Here is a 22,309-nt window from a genome sequence, read left to right on the forward strand (position 1 = left end):
TTTAATGAAATGTTGCAGTGATACACAGGTCGACAAGGCGCCATTTTCCTATAATTTGGATAAACAAATTTGCAACCAAAGTGGGGAAAATGGGGGGCCATGGACACATTACAGCGCCCCCCCCCTCCAACTTTTTTGGTGCACGCCAATGGTGAACGTGTTTAATGTTTAAACTAAATGTTCTTTACCCTAGTAAAATTTTAATTTGTCGCTCACTTTAGAAGATATTTCAACATATTCCCTCTCAATACTTGGCATCCATTTTTCTTTTATTATACATCGGGAACGTATCTTCAAATTTTTTCATCATCCATGTCTACTAGATTTTCCAATATAACGCAACGTACATTTTGTATAGAAATAAATGATAGATACGTTCCCGATATAAACGAAAAATGGGTACCATGTATTCAAAAGCAATATGCTGGAATATCTTCTAAACTAAACGGTAAATTAAAATCTTACAAGAACAAAAAAATTAAGATAAAGGAACATTTGCGTGCGTACAAAAAGTAGGGGGGGAAAAACGTGTCAATGATCTCCCATTTTCCCTACTCTGGTTTCAAATTTTTTTGCTAGAATTATAAAAAAAGTGCACCTCATCGAACTGTGCACTATTGTAAAATTTCATTAAAATATGTAAAGAACAGCGAAATTATTAACGAAATTAATTGTTTTAACAACTTCAACACTCTGTATAGTGAGTATAAAACGCCGAAGAAAAAAGTCGCATAAAAAAGTCTAATTAATTTCACTCAAAGAATCTGTTGTTAGCACCTTAGCCTACTAATTTGCAACACTCTGTATATTATAAAGTTATAGCGTATCTCTGTCGGTTCGGAAATGTACAATTTTATTAATCGAGTCGGTGCCTTCTGCAATTTAAACGAAGTACACAGAAAATCGTTTACCAATGAATTATTTTATAGTGCATGATTTTTTTGTATTTATGTATAATTTGTTTTTATTTATTATTTTTTTATTTATGATGGAACTAGAATAAGACTTTTTAATTTTGATTTTTTCCATGTCTTAAAAAATTTGATTCCAATATCTTAAATTTGTTCTTTGTGATTTTCGGAAGATGCGGATATCTTTCGTTGAATGTACGGCAAGTTGTTTCCAAAACTTTGTTATACTCTCCATGAATAAAGAATAAATTAAAAATATCACTATTTGAATAAATATTATTAAAGTTCGTAATTCTAAACTGCTGAGCGAACTTATTAAATTGATAATTACATTAACGCATTTTACAGGAAGCAGCCATGTTCTTTTCAAAGCCAACGAAGATACTTAGAATTATTAGTGTACAATATTAAAAAATCGCAAATTAGAGCAAAAGCGTTAATTTTAGGTATAGGGATGCTTAATAGTAATCGATTCAGAATTAAATTTAGATTCCAAACGTATAAAAATATATGGGGTGTTCCATTTGAAATAAGCGACTTTTTTGCTATCAAAGTTCTTTAAATATGACATGTTTTTTTGGACACCCCGTATGATATTTATAAAAACTTTTCACCTTAACCTAATCTACCGTATTTAGTTAACATGTCAGCAAATTTTCGTAAAGCCAGCTTCAATAATAGCTGAGAATTTTAAATTTTATAGAAATGGTGTTTTAGACAGATTTTTCTTTTAAACCAAAATATCTTTGAAACGGTTAGGTTTAGGTATAGGAGTACCTAATAAGAATTTAATCAGCTTAATCAAATATATATTAATATATATATATATATTAATCAATATATACAGTGCAACCTCTTTAATCCGAACACCACATTGCCAAGCTTGATTCGGATTAATGAATACAGAATAAAAATGCATATTTTCTAGACATGTATTAATCCGATCTTAACAAGATATACATAAATCCTAACACTAGCACTTATGTACATATATTACGTTTATACATTATATGACACATACAACTCAAAATAATTGTTTCAAAAATTTAAAAATTATCAAATATGTATTGTATGTATTTACGTACTGACATATACCTAAATAAATATCAACGAAAAGTAATTAAGAATTATTTTTTATTTGACGTGCTGGTAAAAAAATGTGTTATTTGAGTCTGTTTTTTGTTTTTAAATGCGACATCTTGCGCTTGAACCAACAGTTCCTGCAGAAAAATTATTCGATGTTCAGGAACATTATTTTGTTTTGCCCAAGCAATACAAGTGTTAAAAGCTGACACTGCATCAGTACTTGTCACCAAACGTGGAATTTCCGAAACATCGTCAGAGTCACTATCAGAATAGGAATCTTCATCTATTTCTTGAATGATATCAGCCTCAATCAATTCATCGCTGAGTGCTTTGTCGTGTACTACCTACTTTTTTATCTCTTCTTTAGTTAAGTTTTGGTCAATCTTTCTTCCCAAATCCACAATCTCTTCTAGTTCGTTATTCAGCTCTGTGGGATTGGGTTCATTGATTTGTCTAGCTAGCCTAGCTAATGGAATTTCATCTTCCTCGTCACTGTCACAAGCATTTGCTTCATACGGTAATATCTTAGTCCATGATTTTTGTATTAAGTTAACATTCACATATCTCCATACTTCGTCCAAAGAGAAAACAACGTCCTTCAGATTTATGCTTTTCAGTGATTCTGATATATCACAATCAGAGTCGATAATTTTTTTCAGCAACTTTTTGCGATAGAACAATTTTATTGCTTGTATAACGTGTTGGTCCATTGGTTGTATCAACGGTGTACAATTTGGAGGAAGAAAAAGTGCAAAAATTTTATTATCGTTGCTAGACAACTGAGTGGAATGTCCAGGTGCATTGTCCAAAATTAAAATTGCTTCTGGACTAAGGTCGAATTTCTTCATTTTACGTCTAACTGATGGTACAAACTCATTGTGAAACCACTGAGTAAAAATGTCTTTAGTTACCCAGGCTCTCCGTTGCCCTCTATAACAAACGGGAATTTCAACGTTTCTAAACGCACGGGGTTTCACACTCTTACTTAGAACCAATAACTTTAATTTGTGAGATCCAGGTGCATTGGAACAAGGCATAAAAGTGATCCGTTCTTTGTTTACTTTTCGTCCGGGGGCAGATTTTTCTTTGAAATGGGCTAAGGTTTTTCTTGGTAAAACTCTCCAAAAAAGTCCGCTTTCATCAGCATTATAAATTTGATGCGGAACCAATTTTTTTTCCTTTATCAATTGTATAAGTTTTTCCACGAATGGCACGACAGCGTCATAGTCGCTAGATAGTGATTCTCCACAAATGCTTAATTGGCGAATACCAAATCTAGTCTTAAATTTATGAAGCCAACCAGAACTTGCTTTAAAATCATCTTTTTGTGTAATTTCTTTATAGAAAAACTGAGCTTTCGCGCGAAGAATTTCTCCAGAAATTGGAGAACCTAGAAAAACAAAAGGAATTCCTACAACCTGTATTAAAAATATGGAATATGTATAAGAATTTACCTTTTGTTCTTTCCTGCATAAACCACGTAAATAAAGCCTTTTCAACTCTAGGATTTGAACTGAACTTTAAAGTTTTTCTATTTGAAGGTCCAAAATCATTTTCATGGAGGTATGCCAGAATCTTGTTTTTGTTTTTTTTTAATATTAGCCACAGTAGCTTTTCCGATGCCATATTTAGATGTAATGCTTGAATAGCTTGCACCGGCATCTATATCTTTTAATACTTCAATTTTTTTTTAAATCGAGTGTTAAGTGCTTTCTTTTTGACATTTTTCTGGGAAGCAAGCCCAAACCGGATCTCTTACTACCCGCATACACACATTAGGGACGCTAAACACGATGATCTTTATATTCAAAGGTTTAACTTAAAATAGAGCGAAGGGACTTCCCGATGTGGTGACGGGAGTCCCACATTACCAACAGTGGTGGCGTAATTCAAGCGGTGACAACAAGCAATTCTTTTCTGATTAACGTTCGAATTATCAAAGTAGCGTTCGGACTGTAACTCGTGATTTCGCCGTTCGGATTATCGTGTGTTTGGATTAACGTGTGTTCGGATTAAGGAGGTTGCACTGTATAAATATGGTCAAATTTTTCTTTATTAGAAAAGCAATTTTGAGCCATTATTATGCACACGTCAAACAAATTTAAGGTTTTACAACTTTAAAATAATTTTGACGTTTCTACAGCATTTATTTATTTAATGTGTACCATTACTATAAATCAAAATCATGGCCGACTTATCAAAAAATGCTTTAATGACTATAACTCATAGAGTTTCTGAGAAAAATACTAAATGTAATATATGACTGAAAAGGGAATATTATGACCATTTGGAAAATATAAATAATTGATATCACGCCCATATGAAAATCAAAAGTTTATTCATTTTTCTCCGAAAGTAAGGATTTAATAAGAAAACTGGCAACACTGCTAAACAGTTCTCAAAAAAGTGATTTAATAATGTAAAACTTTTATTCCTCTAACTATAACCGTATAAGAGTTATTTGCAAAAAACGAAAACCGCCAAATTCGTTTTTTTTCGGATATCTTCGTAACCATTCAGAATTTCGCCGGTATAAAAACAGATTATTAATTTGCTTTAAATTGCCCAACTTTTTCCCAATTTAAACCATTTTGTAACTATTACCGTTTCCGAGATCCCCATGCTGTTCATCCTTATCTGGGACAGACTGTATATACCCATTATCCTTGGATAAGGGATGAGCTACTTTGGTAATCACGATTACCAAAAAACCCAAATCGTTCCTCTCAAACGTTATGTTTTAACGCGGCCAATAGTTATTGAACCAATAACTATCTTATAATCCAAGTACACTTATGATCGTTCTCGAGTAGAGTAGTCAAGTAGTTGCAAGAACTCGCAATATGAGACAGACGCTCTCTTGCAATTTTGCACCCCGCGTCTTAGGACCTTGCTCTTGGTTCTCAACCACCGACTCATGTGTCTTCTTATTCGTTAAAAAGTGCCTCCCGTAAAGTAATCTGTGAAGTGGTTCTTGGAGGGTCGAACAGAAATCCCAGAGCTGATCCCGACTGGTTGGTCTTACGACGGATTCTTCAGAAGTTCGTAGTCGACACGCCTTAAACAGTGAGTTCGGGAAATGTTAGTACGACTTCCGGCAACAGAGAAGAGACACACAAGTTAATTGTAGTTGACCTAGCATAAGAACGGCCCCCCTTGTACAATTGGTCTTAAGTTGTAGAGTGTCCTAGGGAGAATTTTCTTTCTTGTAATCTGGTTAGAGTTTCCTAGATTAATCTGTAAAAGTACCGTTAAGGGATCTTTTAGAAAAACTTAGGTGGTACCCTTTGGCAAAAAGATTATACACGATATATTTTTTCTTTCGTAAATAAATTCGTTATACAGTAAAACAATGATTTACGATAATTCAAAAAGTAGCAAACAGGCTTTCTTCGATTCGTTAAGAGGCAATGGGGGGGGGGGGGGGGGTGATGATTCCCCAAGCAGCATTGAGGAAAGGGTAAGTGTGGCCGGTAAGGCAGAGACAGGAATGGTCTGGACGTCACCAGTGCCCCGTCCGCAATGGTTACGTGAACCCAGGTTCCACAATATTATGTTCGTAAGAACTTTTTTACTTAGAATTAAAAGTAAAATAACATGTCGAAGTTTGTACATCTCCTCCTGAAACGCCCTTTATAAAATATTCTAGACTGAAATACTTATAATTAGTAGTTGCTTGCTTCTTTGGTTAAAATTGACGGAGAAATTCAATGTCTGTAGATAAGCGACATATAGCATACAGTGTATCCAGCTTAAGAATGTTTTCACGTCACAAGTGACGTAATTTCATTGCCAACGAACCATATGGAACAACAACATGGGTCGTTGTGGGAATTTAAATTTCGCGTCATAAATTAAGTTGGCAAGATATTGCAACGTTGCCGTTACTCAAACATTATTTTGCGATTTGTTTGTTTGACGTTTTATCGCACTGTTCACATTTCAAATTTTTTGAATTTTTAAAAAGTTCCTGGGTTTTTACCAGTTTTCAAAACTGTTTTGCAACCTACAGATGTGGAAGGAAGCATTAAATACAATTCAAAACAAAAAAAAATAAAAACAACTCCTGAAATATGGCGAAATACCATCAAACACACGGAACATGTAATTCAAAGATGGTACAAAAAGGAACATGTCTTGAATAAGGTTAATTCAGGTTAGTTAATAATTAACGTTGAAGAGGATGTGAGTGAAGAAAAAAGTGACCTTTTAGATGCAGAATGAATTATTATTTTTTACACTTTAATTTTTTTACTCTTAGCAAGATTTTCCTGTAATGCTGGGTATGATTATATTGTACAAGTGATTAATTTACATTTTTATCTAATAAGCTGCTAGTACTACACAAAATAGTAAAACGAAAACACTTTTAAGCAAAACGTTTTCGACTAGTTAGAAGTTTAAAGTTGATAATGTCGTAAGATATATGTTCAGGTATAATATTTACAAATTGGCAACGCAGCGGATTTTCACCGTGATGACGTGCAACTATTCTTATTCTGGATATACTATACATTATTCTTATGTGAAGTGGAACGACCTATACATACCATTGGAGAATAACGCTTAAAGGGTAGGGGGATGATTGTCACGGCTAACCATCGGATTTGCGACTTATAAATAATGCGCTTGTATTGTTCAAATCAAGCACTTTATCAAAGTCCGTTTTAGTATTAGGTTCGTCATTTTAGCCCCCATTTAACCTACCATATAGTCCACTTTTTGACGCCATTTTGAAGCTGTAACACTGCCATTTATACATACAGGGCAATTCAAATTCGCTGCTTACCATAGCTTAAATTGGGACAAAGTTTTTTCAAGCTTGGAAAATTCCGATTACTTCCGAAGACAAATAATTTCTTAAAGTCATATGACTTGTTCAGCTGTGATAGAACTGGATCATGCATTTAATATAATAAAATATTTTTGAATGAAATTATGTTACTACTGGTAACACCCCTTCAGCACACAACACTATATTATTTTAAGGATTTTACCTTATTTTTAAGGGTACCTATATTTAAAAAGCAAATATCTCAAGCCATTTCAACGTCTTTTTAAGTTTATACTATATGGGCCTATTCGAAACAATTTGGTTTTTAAATACAAAATCAATAAATTTTCGAATTATTAAAATGAGTCATACTTGAATAAATTTTTAATAAAATATATATAATATAAATAAAAATGTTATAATAAAAATTATTTGATACATGTTTTCTAGACGTATCATTCAAAAAGAAACATGATACCTTTTTAGAATATAATAAAAACCGACATACAAAATAATTTTAAGGTGTAAAATCTATCGATTTCGTAATAATTAATTGGCATATTAAACTTATTGGTTTTTATTGGTATGCAATCAATATTACAACCTATTTTATTTTTTAATTTGGTAATTCTTAATAGCATCTGTCACCTGTCACCTGCCATCCTGTCAACTCGTCCCGAAACGTCCCGAAACGAACAAAGAAATACATCCTTACCAACAATAATGATAAATTCTTTAATTGTTTAACTACTACAAATAATACAGGGTGTAATAAATCATTATGCAGATATTTCACGGGGTGGTAGTACTCGGTAAAACAAGAAGAAAATACTAATATACAAAATGGTAAAGTTTCATTTTGTGCTATTTTCTTTCGTATGCCTGAAGATAACTTAATGAAATTTCGTCATCAATTTCCTCATGGTTTTTAAAAGCCTCTACAAGAAAATATCAAAATTATTGGTGTGAATATACAGGGTCTTATGTTTTCCTAGGTCTTGTTCTATTTTTTACTTCCTAACTTTTTTTTTGGAACATCCTCTATGAATTATGATTTCAAATTTAAATTCCTTCTTTACTTCTTTAACTTTTTGATCTCTTACATTATTCTCATATCTTTCACTATTTATGAAACATTTACTTAAATAGCTACGAATGCATAATAAATATTGAGAGTAAAAAACTAAGTAAGCTGGGTGTATGTTTAAATTAAGTTCGAGGTTAATTTTGTTTTTTGGTGTTTCCAAAGTGTTCTTAAGGTGTTTATTAAGTGATGATAGTTGAGTTTGCCCATTTCAAGAAAAAAAAAGAGGAGGTACCTCTTCTCCTGAGGAACCAAATGTGGTTCATAAACGATGGTGCGCCAACTCTTTTTAACCTGCAAGTAAGGGAGTTCCTAAACCAACATTATTGCAACCGTTGGATTGGTCAAGGGGGACCTCAACCATGGCCTCCTAAGTCCCCAGACCTAAATAGCTTGGACTTTTTTTCTGGTGACATCTTAAATCATTGGTATATCAGACCCCAATTGACACAGTTGAGAAATTATGTGAAATTATTCGCAATGTTCCTGATAGTTTGAAAGATGTTCTTGACAGTCTGAGAAATGAGGCACAGAGTGAAATCTTGCATCTTAGTAAGAGGAGGATATAATTTTGGCTACTTCTCTAGTTTTATTTTTATTAAGAAATGCTTTAGTTTTTCTCTTGCTTCTTTTACTTCTTTTGTAATTTGCATCGGTAGCTATTTATGCTCACTTTTCACACATGGTGAAAGGTACAAAAATAATGCAGAAAATCATAAAGTAAAAAGATATGAAGAAGGAATCTAAATGTGAAATCAAAGTTTATATGAGCTGTTCCAAAAAGAAGTTAAGAAGCAAAAAATAGCACATGACCCTGGAAAACATAAGACCCTACATATGGAGATTAACGATTTTGCCGTTTTCTTGTAGATGTTTGTGAAAAAACAGGGATATGAAGTTTCAGTAAGTTATTTTTAAGCGTACAAAAAAAATGAAAAACACTTTTCAAAAAATTGAACTTTGTCACCTTGTATATCAAAAATTGTGTGCTTTTGACTATACATATATTAACATTTTCTGCGTATTTTACCGTGTACTACCACCCTTTCAAATATCTGCATGATGATCTGTTACACACTGTATAATGTATTTTCAGGCAAATCTTTTAGACGAAATTTTCAAAAATTTAGATGACAAAGATGTCTCTATAATAAAGATGTATTATGAACTCCAATCCCAAAAAAGGAAACCTGAACAAGAGCTAGAATCCCAAAAAAGGGAATACGAGCTTCAATCTCAAAAAAGAGAAAGGGAACAGGAACTGCAATTTCAGCTAGAGTTACAAAAACAGAAATATTTCCATGAAATGTTAAAAATTACGTCAATTTACCAGTTCTTTTTTCAAATTTTAACATCTGAATTCATTTAATTAATAGTAGATTGACAGACAAGCTTCATAAGACAGTTCTTAAAGCACGAATTCAAATTAAAAAAACAAGTAGCTATGAAAGTGGTTTTTTATACTATCCTTTGTAATTTGCCCTTTTTATGACATTTTTGAGTAAGAAAAATGGTTTAGTTATATTACGGATTTTTTGTGATAGTAAAACGTTAATTGAAAAATGAAACTTTATTATTTAGTTGCCTCTTATTTTATCCAAATTCTATCACATAAATTGTTTTATATCACCGTTACCAACCAAAATAATTAAGTGCTGAAAAACCTATAAACGCACCCATATCTATGATGTTGAGTTTGTTTATAAATCTATTCAGATAGCCAAATGACGTAAAATTACAAAAAATAAATTTTCATTGTTATCTTTTAGAGCATGGCAACTGGGAAATTTTTAAAAAGGATAAATTACTAGATATTAGAAGTTTCATAGATTTTTTTGATCAGACGTATCTATATCGGAAAATCAAAGAACAAGGTAAACGATTTGTAGCTTTTATAAGGAGCAAATCGGATGTGTTAAAAGAATGGCGTTTAAAAATTAATAATTTTGAGGAAATGTTTACAACACTTTACAAAAAAATATCTGGAGCATCATGAATTCAGAATAATAGGATTTTTATGGGAAATATGTATATCTGCTTCCTCTCGAAAAATTTCAAATTAAATATAGTGAAGATTTTTAAACGGCATCTGAATTAAAAAATATGTAAATGCATATTATACGGTGTCTCGCATTTAAGGAGGTACATCAGTTTAGGCGGCGGAAAAAATCGCGATTTCTAACAATTTTTTTAAATATAAAATTTACTTCAATAAAAAAATATGGTCTGATGTTTTGGCGGTGAGTTTTTTTTATCTCGTGCAAGATAATTCCTTGTAACTTTTACGCAGTAACCTGAAACAATTTTTTTTTTATAAAACATACATATGTATGTAGCTTACATATGGATATCGCTTATCGAAAAGGAACCAAGCTACATTTGCGCGAATGGAGATACATATATCGATTTTAATATTCTAAGTTGTATCGCAAATCAGCATATTGAAAATGTGGGGGGTGTTTTCATCATACATGCGACACACTGTATAAAAATAAAGTAAAATGATTGGGTTAAGTGGTGTAAAAATTAGACATTTTTTAGAACTTTTTATTTGTTTACGTGTTAGATTTCTTTAAATCAATCGGTAAATTTTATAAACGGTAAACGATAATGAGAAAGCTATTGCAAAGTTGAAACCATATTAAAACTACAAAAAAAGCGAAAATAAAAAAAATTATGTCCCATATTTAACCCAGAAAATGTCTAAAAATGAGGGATGTCAGGTTAAATATGAGATAGTTTTAAAATGAATGTTTTAATGGCCGCATTGTCTTCTAGACTAAAAGTAATATGCGAAGGGTAAAAATGAGAAGACATATTTTTTTAAACACAAATACCGAATAAAGAAAAATTATAATAAACGTATTTATTAACGAAGAACAATAAATATTGACGTATGTTGGGATCGTTACTGAGCGTGGATCTCGCGCTCTCTCGTTCACGGTACACTCGCCACTCGGACGCTCTCTCTCTCTACCACCGTCTAGACCTTCCCGTGTTCTCCGGCGAAGTCTGGAACGTACCTTTCTAGAAGGACTGCAGAGAGACATAAAAGGTCGTCGTGACGCGGCACAGGGGGAGTTTTACCTAGTATCGTGCATCGAGACAAAGCATAGTAAAAGACAGTTCTAGTGCAGTGTAGTGTTGTTTAGTAGATAGTGTATAGACCTAGTATAATCTGTGTGTTTAATAAATATCCTCTATATATATACACATATATATATCCATACGGCTCCCAGTACCCAACAACGTATATTTAGAGTAAATGTTGCTATACTTTACAAAAACAAAAGTAACAGGCTTAACATGTGACTCTAAAAAGTACAAAAAAAAACAAATTAACGAACTAAAAATTTATCAAAGTCAATTGAAAAGGCAAACGTTTCGACAATTCTTGAAGTTCCTCTTTGCCAATTTGACGCTGGTGGTTTTAAAATAATGTCCTTTAAAAATTACTTATTTCAGGAAACTGCAGGATACACAAATTTATTACCCTTGCATTTAAGTAGGAAACAGAAAATTCATCATTGGGTAATAGATTTCTTACAGCGGTCAAATAATGTATATCTTTATTTTATTTTTTTAATTTAACTAAAACAAAATCGTCAGGATTTATATTTTCTTTCTTCTTCGCGGAATTTCCCTCTGTGGCCTTATTTTTTTGAAGCTCTGCTAGTGGCATGTTTTCTGGCTCACTATCAGCTGTTTCTGTGTCAATTTCATTTGCTACTAGTTAAGCTAGCGTCGTAATTTCGATGTTTTCATCAGCATACTGAATCGCGTCTTCTGAATTAGATTCCAAACTAGTAGAGAGCCATTTCTTACGTTCCCTAGTTTTTCTATTCTTGCTTCTTTTTCTATTTTTATTTTTTTTTGTTTGTCCTTATCAATATTTTCAATTAGTTTTGCATATTCTTGACTAATAAGTATTTGACTACCGCTGGTTACTTTACGACGTTTCACTGTAGTAGAGGGAGTTTTAGTGATTTTATTCAAGAGGATGGCTTCAAAAGTAGAATTGGTGTCCCTTGGTTTGTATAGAGGCGGCACAGGAACTTCGTTCTCATGTTGAGGTATCAAATAAATTTCATTGTCATTGGAGACTGAGGTCATATTGAAGTCTTATAATTCTGTAGTGTCATTAACTTCTAATTAATTACATCGTATATCTAATGGGTCATTACTTTCTAACCTTAAAGCTTCATACCTTTTTAGTTTTGTAGGATCTAGCCTAGTTATCGGATATTTCTCTCTTGAACATGGAAAAATCCCTGTTGATTTAAAAGAAGAAATAACATTTTTCTCTGAAATTCCTTCTTCCTAAATCGAACAAAGTAAATTGAAAAATTCGCTTTTAATTCATTTTCTTTGATTGTTTCGTTGCCAGTCAATTAGTTTTTCATTTCATTTTAATTTTAGTAGATCAAAGCGATCTCGATCCAATGGTTGAAGCAAGTTAGCAGAATGTGCAGGCAGCTTTAATAATGTGATGTTTTCTTTAATGGCTAGTTCTATCATATATTTATTCAGATGAATCAAATGACCATTCAAAAAAACAAAAAGTGATCTCTCTGTTATAAGTGTACAAAATTTGGTAAACTATTCATTGAAGTTAGCTCTTGTTATCCAACCTTTGTCAGAAACTCCATACATGGTATTTTCTAAATCATTGGTATCTTTCCACGAAGTCTACAGATTTTGGCCTTAAAATATTATTAATGGACGCAATGAATGTCCGCTTGCCGATATACAAACCATCACCGTCACGTTCTCCTTAACAGAATCTTCAATACTTCTATGAACATTCTATCCTTTTGCGGCTATTCTTTCTGTTCTGGTAGGATTCATCGAAAAGGAAGTTTCCTCAAGATTCCAACATTGTGATGATGTAATATTGAGGTCGTGTATGCATTTTTCAAGTTTGTCGTAAAACGAGAAAATTATAAATGGGTCACTAGTGGCTAAACGTCGACACTTTTCCAGTTACTCTATTTTCTTCTGGCTATGTCTATTCCTTTTGCAAAATTCTCTAAACCAGTCGTCACCAGAGTGGCCAGTTTTAAAAACCGTTGTCAGGTTGTTTTGTAGCACGTATGTTTGAACTGCTGCTTTCACTTCTTGCTTGGTTAGTGCAAATCCCCACCGAGCCATGGTTATTAACTTTGAAGTTAAATCTTGTTCTGCCTCTAATGATAAGGATGTTTTCCTCCCTTGTTTGCCTGAATTCTTCTTATGAATGTAGCGGCTAAGCTTCGATTTATCGATGTGGAAGGTTTTAGCTGCATTTCTTAAGGTTACGTCTTCTCCTTTGACTAACTTCGCCGCTTTTTTAAGGTCTTCCTCAGTATACTTCTTTGGCATCTTCGATTCGTAGCGAATAGAAATAAAAAAATAACTTAATATTATTTCTCATATTTACCCCTAGGTTGTCTCATTATTACTTCTGTGTGTGTCTCAAATTTATCTTCGCAAAGACGACACTTTTACTCTACAACGAATTTTGAACCGAAACTGAATTGCCTACACCCACCTGTAGCTTATGTGTGCGCGCAACAATATTCTCGAATTTCCTATCGGTTTGTACCGAGGCCGTACGGCAAAAGTCCTTTAGCGCACATAAAAAGTTTTAAACCGCGAAATTGAGCAATAAATTTTTAATTTTAGTATCTCTTCATTTATCAAATAAAGATGAAATAAATTGTGGGAATGATTTCTTTACAAGTATTACTATCTGTTTATAATAAGAAAATGGCCAGAATGTACATTTTTTTAGCATTACTCGAATGTCTCATTTTTTACCCATATTTTACGTGTCTCATTTTTACACCACTTGACTCTAATAATAAATTCAAGAAAGGTTAATGATCTGAACAATATAGCGAAGGGCGTTTAATTATTCCTAAAATATGAGTCTATGAGCGCAATAGTGGCCTAAGCCGAAAAACAAAATTTCCATTAAATCTATAATGAAAATTCTGCATGAAGTTATTTTTATGTCGCAAAGTATAAATAATATGTAAAAATAAATAGCTTCCAAGTTATTAGCAGGGTCAATAAGCTCGATGTAAAGAAGTTTTTTTTTTTCCTTTTCTTTTTAACTTTGTTCTATGGAAAAACATGTGGGTTAGGCCACTCGTGCTTTCAACATAGTTTTACCTAACTATTGGATAGTCGCTTTGCTTGGTGCTATATACCTACTGAAAAAGTGCACAATTCAAGTTCTAAGGTATTTTATTAGAAAACTTTCAAAACGGTCTAATCTTTTAATTCTTCTTCAGGGTAAATTTCTTCTGACCGATTTTCTGAGGTCTTTAAATCTTTCTAGAACTGGTGATATATTGGTGGAATAAATGGAGCAAGTTCTGAAAGGTCTCTTTGTCAATTTTGTACCCTTTTGGGTAGAGGACATTTAGTTGAATTTTTTAAAAGTCGTGTGTTGAGTATTTTCTAGCAATATCTACTGAATCGAATAAAACATCATTGTTGTTTGGGTATTTGTAATAAATACAGCAAGGATCAAAATTCTTATAAAGGAGCCATTGTATCTTTAGCCACTCAACTTTTGATTTATTTATTGACGTTTTTCGGTTTGTTATTGTATTTTCCAAATTGTTTGTAGAATAAAAGTCAGCAGTGGACATTTGGATTACTTTAAAAGGTGGTCGTTTCCTTGCCGATTTTATAATGTTTTTCCAATCATTTGGAACGAAAATGTCTTTAAAGAACTTCTTGTTCTTCTCGACCAAACCAAAATCTTGATTGCAAGGCAGGTAGAAATGCCCACTGACCAAGAATTTACTATGAATTTTTCGCAGGTTGGTTAAGTGGGAAGACACAATGTACTTGCATAAAGCAGCCATCTTTATATTTCGGTTTTGGTCTCCGCATTGGTCCAAGTGCATTATTAACTTCTCAGTTTTTACAAAATTTTTGACGAAATGCAAAATGTATGATTCTACTTCTTGGGGACCTCTTAAGGCAATAGGTCCAAAGCTGCCGCTTGTAGTAACAAATTCTCGTGGATAAGATAAGTGTGGGTAGAGTCTTACATATAGTCTTAAATAACAGACCTACCTTTAAAAAATATAACACTTTCAAATACAAATTTCCTAACAAAATAATGTATTCCTTAATAATACATACCTTCAGCGGTAGTACTAGCCATCTCATAACACCAATGTAGCAGCTTTTAAAAGTAATATTTTGTTATTATATTTACTAAATACACGTTTATTGCTTACACAGTAACCCTCAAAGTAATAGTGGCTTAACCCGCAGATATTTGGATTAGGTCACTGTTGTACCAACTATGAGTGATGAATCTTAAACGCAATAAGTAAGTATACTGCTGCCATTTAGTAGTTAACACGAAAATGTGGCTTAGGCTACTGTTGCTTTAAAATATACATTTTCGGGATTAGTAATAGGCCGAAATCCCAAAATCGCAATTTTGTAACTTAGGCCACTGTTGCGTTCATAGATTCATATAGTGTGTATGTTTCTCTACAAGTAAATGCAATTTGTCCTTAAAAATGAACCCAGCAATCAATCATTAACTCGAAGAAGATCTGTTTGTCAATCCAGTGGAGGATAACATTATCAATGAAGCTCTCAAATCTGAAAATCCCACAAGAAGAAAACTATAGCTCATGTTCAGAAGACGATGATTTTTACTATTACAATGAACAGGAAGGTTTCTACGCCAAAGGGTCCCATTCAAACCAGCAGCAATACTCCAATAAACCAAGCACTTTTCCTGTGTGTGGTGTGTGAAAACCTTTTTAGAAAGTATGTCAATAAGGTAAATGTGGATAAGTATGAAGTACAGTCCTTGTTGGACCATGCGGACCATAATTATTAATACTGAGTTCTGAAAGCTGTGTGATAAGTGACAAAAAACATCTAGAAAACATATGCAAGTTGCCTGCCCAAGTTACTAATGTCTCCATGTCCAAACCTGAGATGCATCAGTTAAATCTTGAGATTAGATACTTTTTTCTCTATACAATGATTTGCTTGGATTGAGGGTTGATCGTTTCAGACTTCATCAACTGGCTTTTCCTATTCAAATGGAGTTGTGGCAGGAAGCCTACAAGGCTATTGAGGACATCAACAACTTAATGAATCTGTCCAAGATTCCCAAATTATGAAGAGAAGAATTATGATGAGAAGAATTCCCAAAATTATGGTTAATTATTATCAAAAGTTAGCCATAGTATTTTGGAAAGTGGGAAAGTGACTTATTCCATGCTGCTGCCCTTTTCAAACTGCTGCAACTGAGCAAGGAAATGAAGAAGAATATCATTCAGGAGGAATTACAGAAAATGACTTGCAGGTGAGAAAAACCTATGGGGGAAAACTATATCATCAAGTTTGACTTTCGTCTAAATATACAAAGAATTTTTGTTAAAGAAAGGGAAGAATATTATAATTGGTATTGAATCATGTAAAAATAGTTATATAGGATGGCTCACGAAAAAAGTTACTTTGTTGAATAACTTGAAAACTAACAGCTTCACAAACAATATGAGTATGTCTCTGAATTCTACAGCAAAAACTCTAAAAGTATGTGTTTTTCTTGGTTCATTAATCTAAGCAATAATCAAAATATTTTCAGAATTCTGGTAGCCACCTTGTTGGCAATTTCACTGCCCTCTGCTTACTTAGAGTTTGATAGATTCATTGAAACAGACAAGTCACCCCTAGAAAAAGCACAAAGGTTGGCCATTTTTTTGGGCTTAACTCAGCCTCCTACAAAGATCAGTCTCTTAACAGATTTGGTAATAACTAAAAACTCCTGTAAATTTTTTATATCTTAAAGATTCAATTTTTTAGGTTCTCGTTAATATAGTTAACCTGGCAATCCCCAACTTCAAAATTTGTGTAATTGGCTGGAGGTCAACTTTAACCCCTCGAATTTGTGTTCAAGAGTCTATAATGTGATCCAACAAATACAGACAGGTATTTATTGCATGCATTGCAATAACATGCAATTCTGTGATATTCATAAATTTCTTTAGACGAAAGTGGAATTACTCTTTGGCAGAATATTCCTGCTCTGAAAGATGTGACTTTAGTTCATTTGGTTTGACAAGTGGCCTACCTTTACCAAACTCTGGAATTTGTAAGGTTGATTAAACTGGCAAGATTTACCATTCCGTTTCACTTGGAAAGATTGCTTGTTGATTGTGTGAGACACAATGACATTCAGGTATTAGTTATTTTGGGCTCTCAACCAGTAAAAACTTTATTCATTTGAACAATTTTATCAGATTCACATTGATCGTGGAAAACAATGTATCAACTTTGGAATCGACCTGAGCGAAAGTCAAAGAGAGGATTCCCCTGAAGGACCTACTTTGCAAGTAATGCGTAGCGAGCAAGTTCGTAACCAGCTTGTGAACATATCCACTGTCTTGAACAAGGTTGTTAATGTCATCGATCCTAACAAAAAGGTGACTATTGTAATTATGTGCAGTTAGCACAGATTATTTCACTTTATGTTAATGTCTAGATGAAACGAGAAAAACTTAGGAGTATAATGATTCAAAAGTATCATGAAAACAAGTTAAAGGAACACCAAAATATTCTCCAACGGCACAAGATTATTGATGATACGAAGGAGTGTATTGAGAGGCTGAACACCGTGCGAGAGGAAGAGGAGCAAAATCGGTATTATTTCTTATTTGCAATTTAATTATCGTCTCATATAAAATTTGTCGCAGTTTGGAAGAAATACAGCGTCAGCAAATGTTGGCAGAACAAAAACGTTTAGAGGAGGAAAGACAGGAACATGAACGCAGAAGACATCAGAATACAATTGAACAGATCAAGCACAGATATTTACAAGAGAAGCTTCAACAAGTGAGTTTTGAATGCGCTCCTCATTTAAACTTAATCTACATGAAATAATTATTTAAATTAGTCTAACAGGACATGGCCAAAAAATTCTAAAGTAAAATGGATGAGGATGATATTAAAAAGCTTGATGCCGATCAAATCGCCGCCAGGGAAGCCGAGGAATTGCAGAAAGAATAGCGTGAGTTACAGACTAAACTCAAATTCCAAGAAAAAAGGTATGTGCTCATATTGAATTGTATTTTAGTGTGAGTGTTGAAGGTGTATTTTCTTAGGTGGACTACTTTGAATATGCCAAACGCCGAGAAGAGATACCGCTATTGCAAGAGAACCTTAAAGAAAAATAATTGCAACATCAACAATTCTGGGAATAGTAGGAAAAAGAAAGAATCGCTGCTGCAATCGACGAACGAAAATTAACAGTTTCTACTGGCGACCGATTGGCCCGAATGAAGGCTGAAAAGGTAAGCAATTACTCGTGCCTTAATTATACGTGAATTGTCGATTGCTAGATCCAGCGTGATATCTGATCAAAGTTAACTCTGATGCATTATACATGAAGATTTAAAAATTCTCTCAATCTATCAATATTTTATGATTTTTGAAAAGCTTATAGAGTGCACATTTTTGTAGGCACAGTTTATAGGTCACTTCCGGGTTTATGATATCTTCACAAACAAAATATTGGGAGCAATTCACTATTTGTTCATGTTTGTAACATGTTTTTATTGTCTCGATGTCGTTTAAGGGCGAATTTTTGGCAAAACTTAAGAAGGAAAGGCAGTCACTGTACAAGAAGTTACGCGATTTTGAGAAGACTATCCGAAGGACGATGTAAGAAAATAGCTGAACGAAAACAAAAGCGCAAGGGAGAGAGATACGCTCAATGGCTCAAAGACAAAAAGGAAGAGGAGGAACGCAAACGAGAAGAACAAAAGAGGTATTTATTGTTATACAGGATGTCGAAACAATGACGGAAAAGCCGTTGCCATCTACTATTTTAAAATAAGAACTTTTGAAAAAGTGACGAAGAATTAACACCTTATACTCTAGGTTGTGTTCCAAGTACATTTATTCAACATATGTTATTGAAAGGCGCGACGAAGAGGAAAAATCACACAAGAATAAAGAACGCGAAGAACGTTTGGAGCAAGAAAGAGTCCAAAAAGAACAGAGAGAGCGCGAGGACCGAGAAAAAAGAGAAATGTTAGAACGTTCTGTCGCCAAACAGACAACAAAAGAAGAAGAGTTCGGTAAATTTAAGTTTCGTAAAGGTGTGTACCCTTAATTATTATTGAATTTCTTTGTAGAGTGCAAGTTGTTACTGGAAGAAAAAGACAAGGATGACAAGTCTAGTGGTTGGAGACGGACGAATGCAGGAGGTGCCAAAAAAGATCAGAGAAAAGGTCCAGAATCGTCATGGCGGACGGCTGGTGTATCAGGGGACAAAAATCGGGAACTGCGTGAAGAACTTAAAAAAAAACGAAGTTGGGACTCCTCGTATGTTTATTTTTATTGCAATGATAATATGTTTAAAAATGATATTCAATTTCAGGTCACCGCGCTAATCCGGAATCGTAGTCAAGTTGGAGACAGGGCGGTGAGAAAGAACGTGATTCGTCTTGGGATAAAGAGAGGGATCGTCAAGATGACAAAGATCGGCGTAAAATTTCCCGTGGTGTAAGTGACTTTGAGAGAGACGAGAAGGACGACAGAGATAGAAGGGATGATAGAGATAGAGGTAAATGCAATTGAATATATGGCCAATACAGTGCATAGAAATAAAATTGATCTGTTCTTTTAATTTCAGGTTTTGACCGGAGAGAAAATATAGATGGACAAAAGGGGGATTATCGTGATAGTGGTAGACTATATGATCGCGATCGTGATAGCGACAAACCTCGTGGCTACGATTCTGAACGTTATTTTGAACGCCGAGATGAGAGGTACGTCCGTATTATACAGTGTTATTCACGTAGCCTGTTCTCTGGATTTTCCGAAATTGTATTTTAACGGTGGCTGGCGACTACATATTTTATGTGCTTCAAAAACTGAACGTTATAGGGATGATCGTAGAGGCGATGACCGCGATCATAAACCCACTGATGGTGAAAGGCCCTGGCGTTTAGGTTGTGCAAGCGATGATACATATCGTAGAGGTCCTCCGTCTTCCAGAAGCGGAACTCCACGTGAGGATGGGTCAAAGTGGCATAAAGACGACACAGTTCCACGGCGTGACGAGGCGATGAAAAGAGGAGGAGATGACAAGAAAGGTCCTGCTGAAAAAAAAACGTCCTGCTTCTAAGGAGAAACGTAAGTTTTTGAATGAATCATATTTTCTCATATTAAAACTTGAGTTTCCAGCAGCCCAAAAGTCTCAACCTACGGCCGAGAGCGAAGATGGATGGACCACGAAAATCCAATGTCGTTAGAATACGAGTTAGAATTTTTATTTTTAAGACATATTATATAATTAAAGACAAATTATCAAGGTACTGTTGTTATGCAGTTGTAGTCTTTGATCAGGTTGGCTATTAAAACGCATAGTTAGCGAAACGAATATTGAAAAAAGTTAGTTATAAATGTAGTATCGCAACTTAATATGGTATTGAGTTTCAACACTAAAGTAGATATAGGATGGTGATTATATCCAAAGCAAAGGGAATCACAGTTCAAAGAAGTAGAAGTATAAGTGAGCGTTTATTTACAGTTGAACACAAAAGGAGAAAAGGGCAGCCCCAGATCTGATGCCCACCAATTTACATTCAGGACTGGCCGGGTCCGTCCTTTCTCTTAAAAACTATTCTATTTGGTAACGGGATTTCTCACCCCCGCCCGGTCAACATCTGGGTGGCAGAGACCCAGAAAAACCGTTACCCCATCCATCTAACTCATCCTACTTCGCGGAAGAATGCGGAGTCATAAAAATGAGAGGCATAACACAAACAATATTAAAAAGACGTCGAAGGTCGCTTACTACGATTCTTAACCATGACTCAGTTTTACAACCCCACATTCGGCCATCCTGCCGCGACAATTGCCCTCAATTGTCATCGTCGGATTCTTCAATCTTAAGTCTACCCCTTTTCCCGAAACCCATCCCCCATTGTTTCAGGTGGTCGGCAGATGTTGACGTTCGCTGTGGCCCCTCGTGCTCGCCCACTTTCTCAACCAGGCAGCGATCGTTTCTCAGTGCCTTTGTTATCTGGTAAGGGCCCAAAAACTTCCCCTTTAGTTTCAACCCTGGCCCAAATTGTGTCCGCTGAATAGCTACCCAGTCTCCTTCCTCGTAGGCCTTGACCGGTTTACGACTTTTATTGAATCCTCTGCGGTTTTCCTCTTGGATCTTTTCTATATGATTCCTTGCCGCCTGTCGTAATTCATTGCGGTCTTCCTCGACCTGGGTAATCCACTCGTTATCCACTAACTCTTTTAGGTTGACGTCCTCCTTTAACCTTATGGCGACTCCAAACAGCAATTGGCACGGCGATTTACCCGTACTACGATTCGGCGTCGAGTTTAGATATTTTTGAACACCATCTATGTGTTTGTACCACATTTCCGGCGTTGGAGCGGCCATCTTGGTTAAGAGCGGAATAAGAGTCCGATTTACCCTTTCGACTTGCCCGTTCCCTCGGGGAATTCCTGTTGCTATTAGGGAGTGTTCGATCTTTTCACTCCTGCAGTAGTCCTGGAAGTCATTCGACGTGAATGCTGTCCCTCGATCGGAGATAATCCTTCTAGGGTTTCCAAACACACTGGACTGGTTTTGCAGTCGATGCAACACCTCCGCTGTGCCAGTCGACCTTGTCGGATACAGCCACACGAACTTGCTAAAGGCATCAATAACCACCAATATGTGCCTGTATCTTTTCGGTGTGCTGGTCATCGGTCCCACGTGGTCTATGTGGTATGTGTCAAGGGGGACATCGCCTTTACAAATTGGATGCAGGAATCCTTCCAGCTTGCCTTGTTTCTTTTCGGCTAGGATACAGTCAAGGCAGCTTGCGACCCCTTGCTCTATCTTAGAGCGCATCCCCTTAAACCAGAAGTCCCTTTTAACAATTGCTTCGGTTTTGTTAATACCAAAATGCCCCCGGTCGTGCGCCCTTTTAATTACTTGTGTCTCCATACTCTTAGGAACTACCACTAAACCTTCCCCATTTACATTCCTATACAACAACTTATTCCTTAGAAAAAAGTCGCCGGCTTCGTTGCGCGTTGTGGCATTGATGACTTGTTTCAAATCTTCATCCTTTTCTTGCGCACTTCTCAACCGCGCAATTAAACCGTCGTCGCTTTCAGAAATATACAGTGTGATAGGTAAAGGGTTTCTACTTAGTGCGTCTACGTGCGGCATATTTTTGCCTGGCCTATGCACCACCTCGTAATTAAAGTCTTCTAATAATAACACCCATCTCGCCACTCTCAAACATAGTTTCTCTTTTTTCATGGTAGCGGCAAATGCTTGACAATCGGTCACAATCCTAAACGGAATGTTTAACAAATAAACCCTAAATTTCTCTAATGCTTTTATAATGGCTAAAACCTCTAACTCATAACTACAGTACTTAGATTCTGCGTCGGTTGTTTTAC

At 34.8% G+C, this 22,309-nt stretch overlaps 1 long non-coding RNA gene and 1 pseudogene across 1 annotated transcript; both read left to right on the forward strand.

The window, feature by feature from the left end:
- Window positions 1-15,672: 15,672 nt before the first annotated feature.
- On the forward strand, window positions 15,673-19,281 carry LOC136417902 (eukaryotic translation initiation factor 3 subunit A-like; annotated as a pseudogene).
- A 288-nt stretch (window positions 19,282-19,569) lies between these two features.
- Window positions 19,570-20,155, forward strand: LOC136417913 (uncharacterized). Its single transcript, XR_010752875.1, has 3 exons — window positions 19,570-19,659; window positions 19,778-20,026; window positions 20,078-20,155. It is a non-coding gene; the product is annotated as an uncharacterized lncRNA (long non-coding RNA).
- Window positions 20,156-22,309: the final 2,154 nt, after the last annotated feature.

Source organism: Euwallacea similis, chromosome 31 (assembly GCF_039881205.1).
Source record: "Euwallacea similis isolate ESF13 chromosome 31, ESF131.1, whole genome shotgun sequence".
In the NCBI taxonomy this organism is placed as follows: Eukaryota; Metazoa; Arthropoda; class Insecta; order Coleoptera; family Curculionidae; genus Euwallacea; species Euwallacea similis.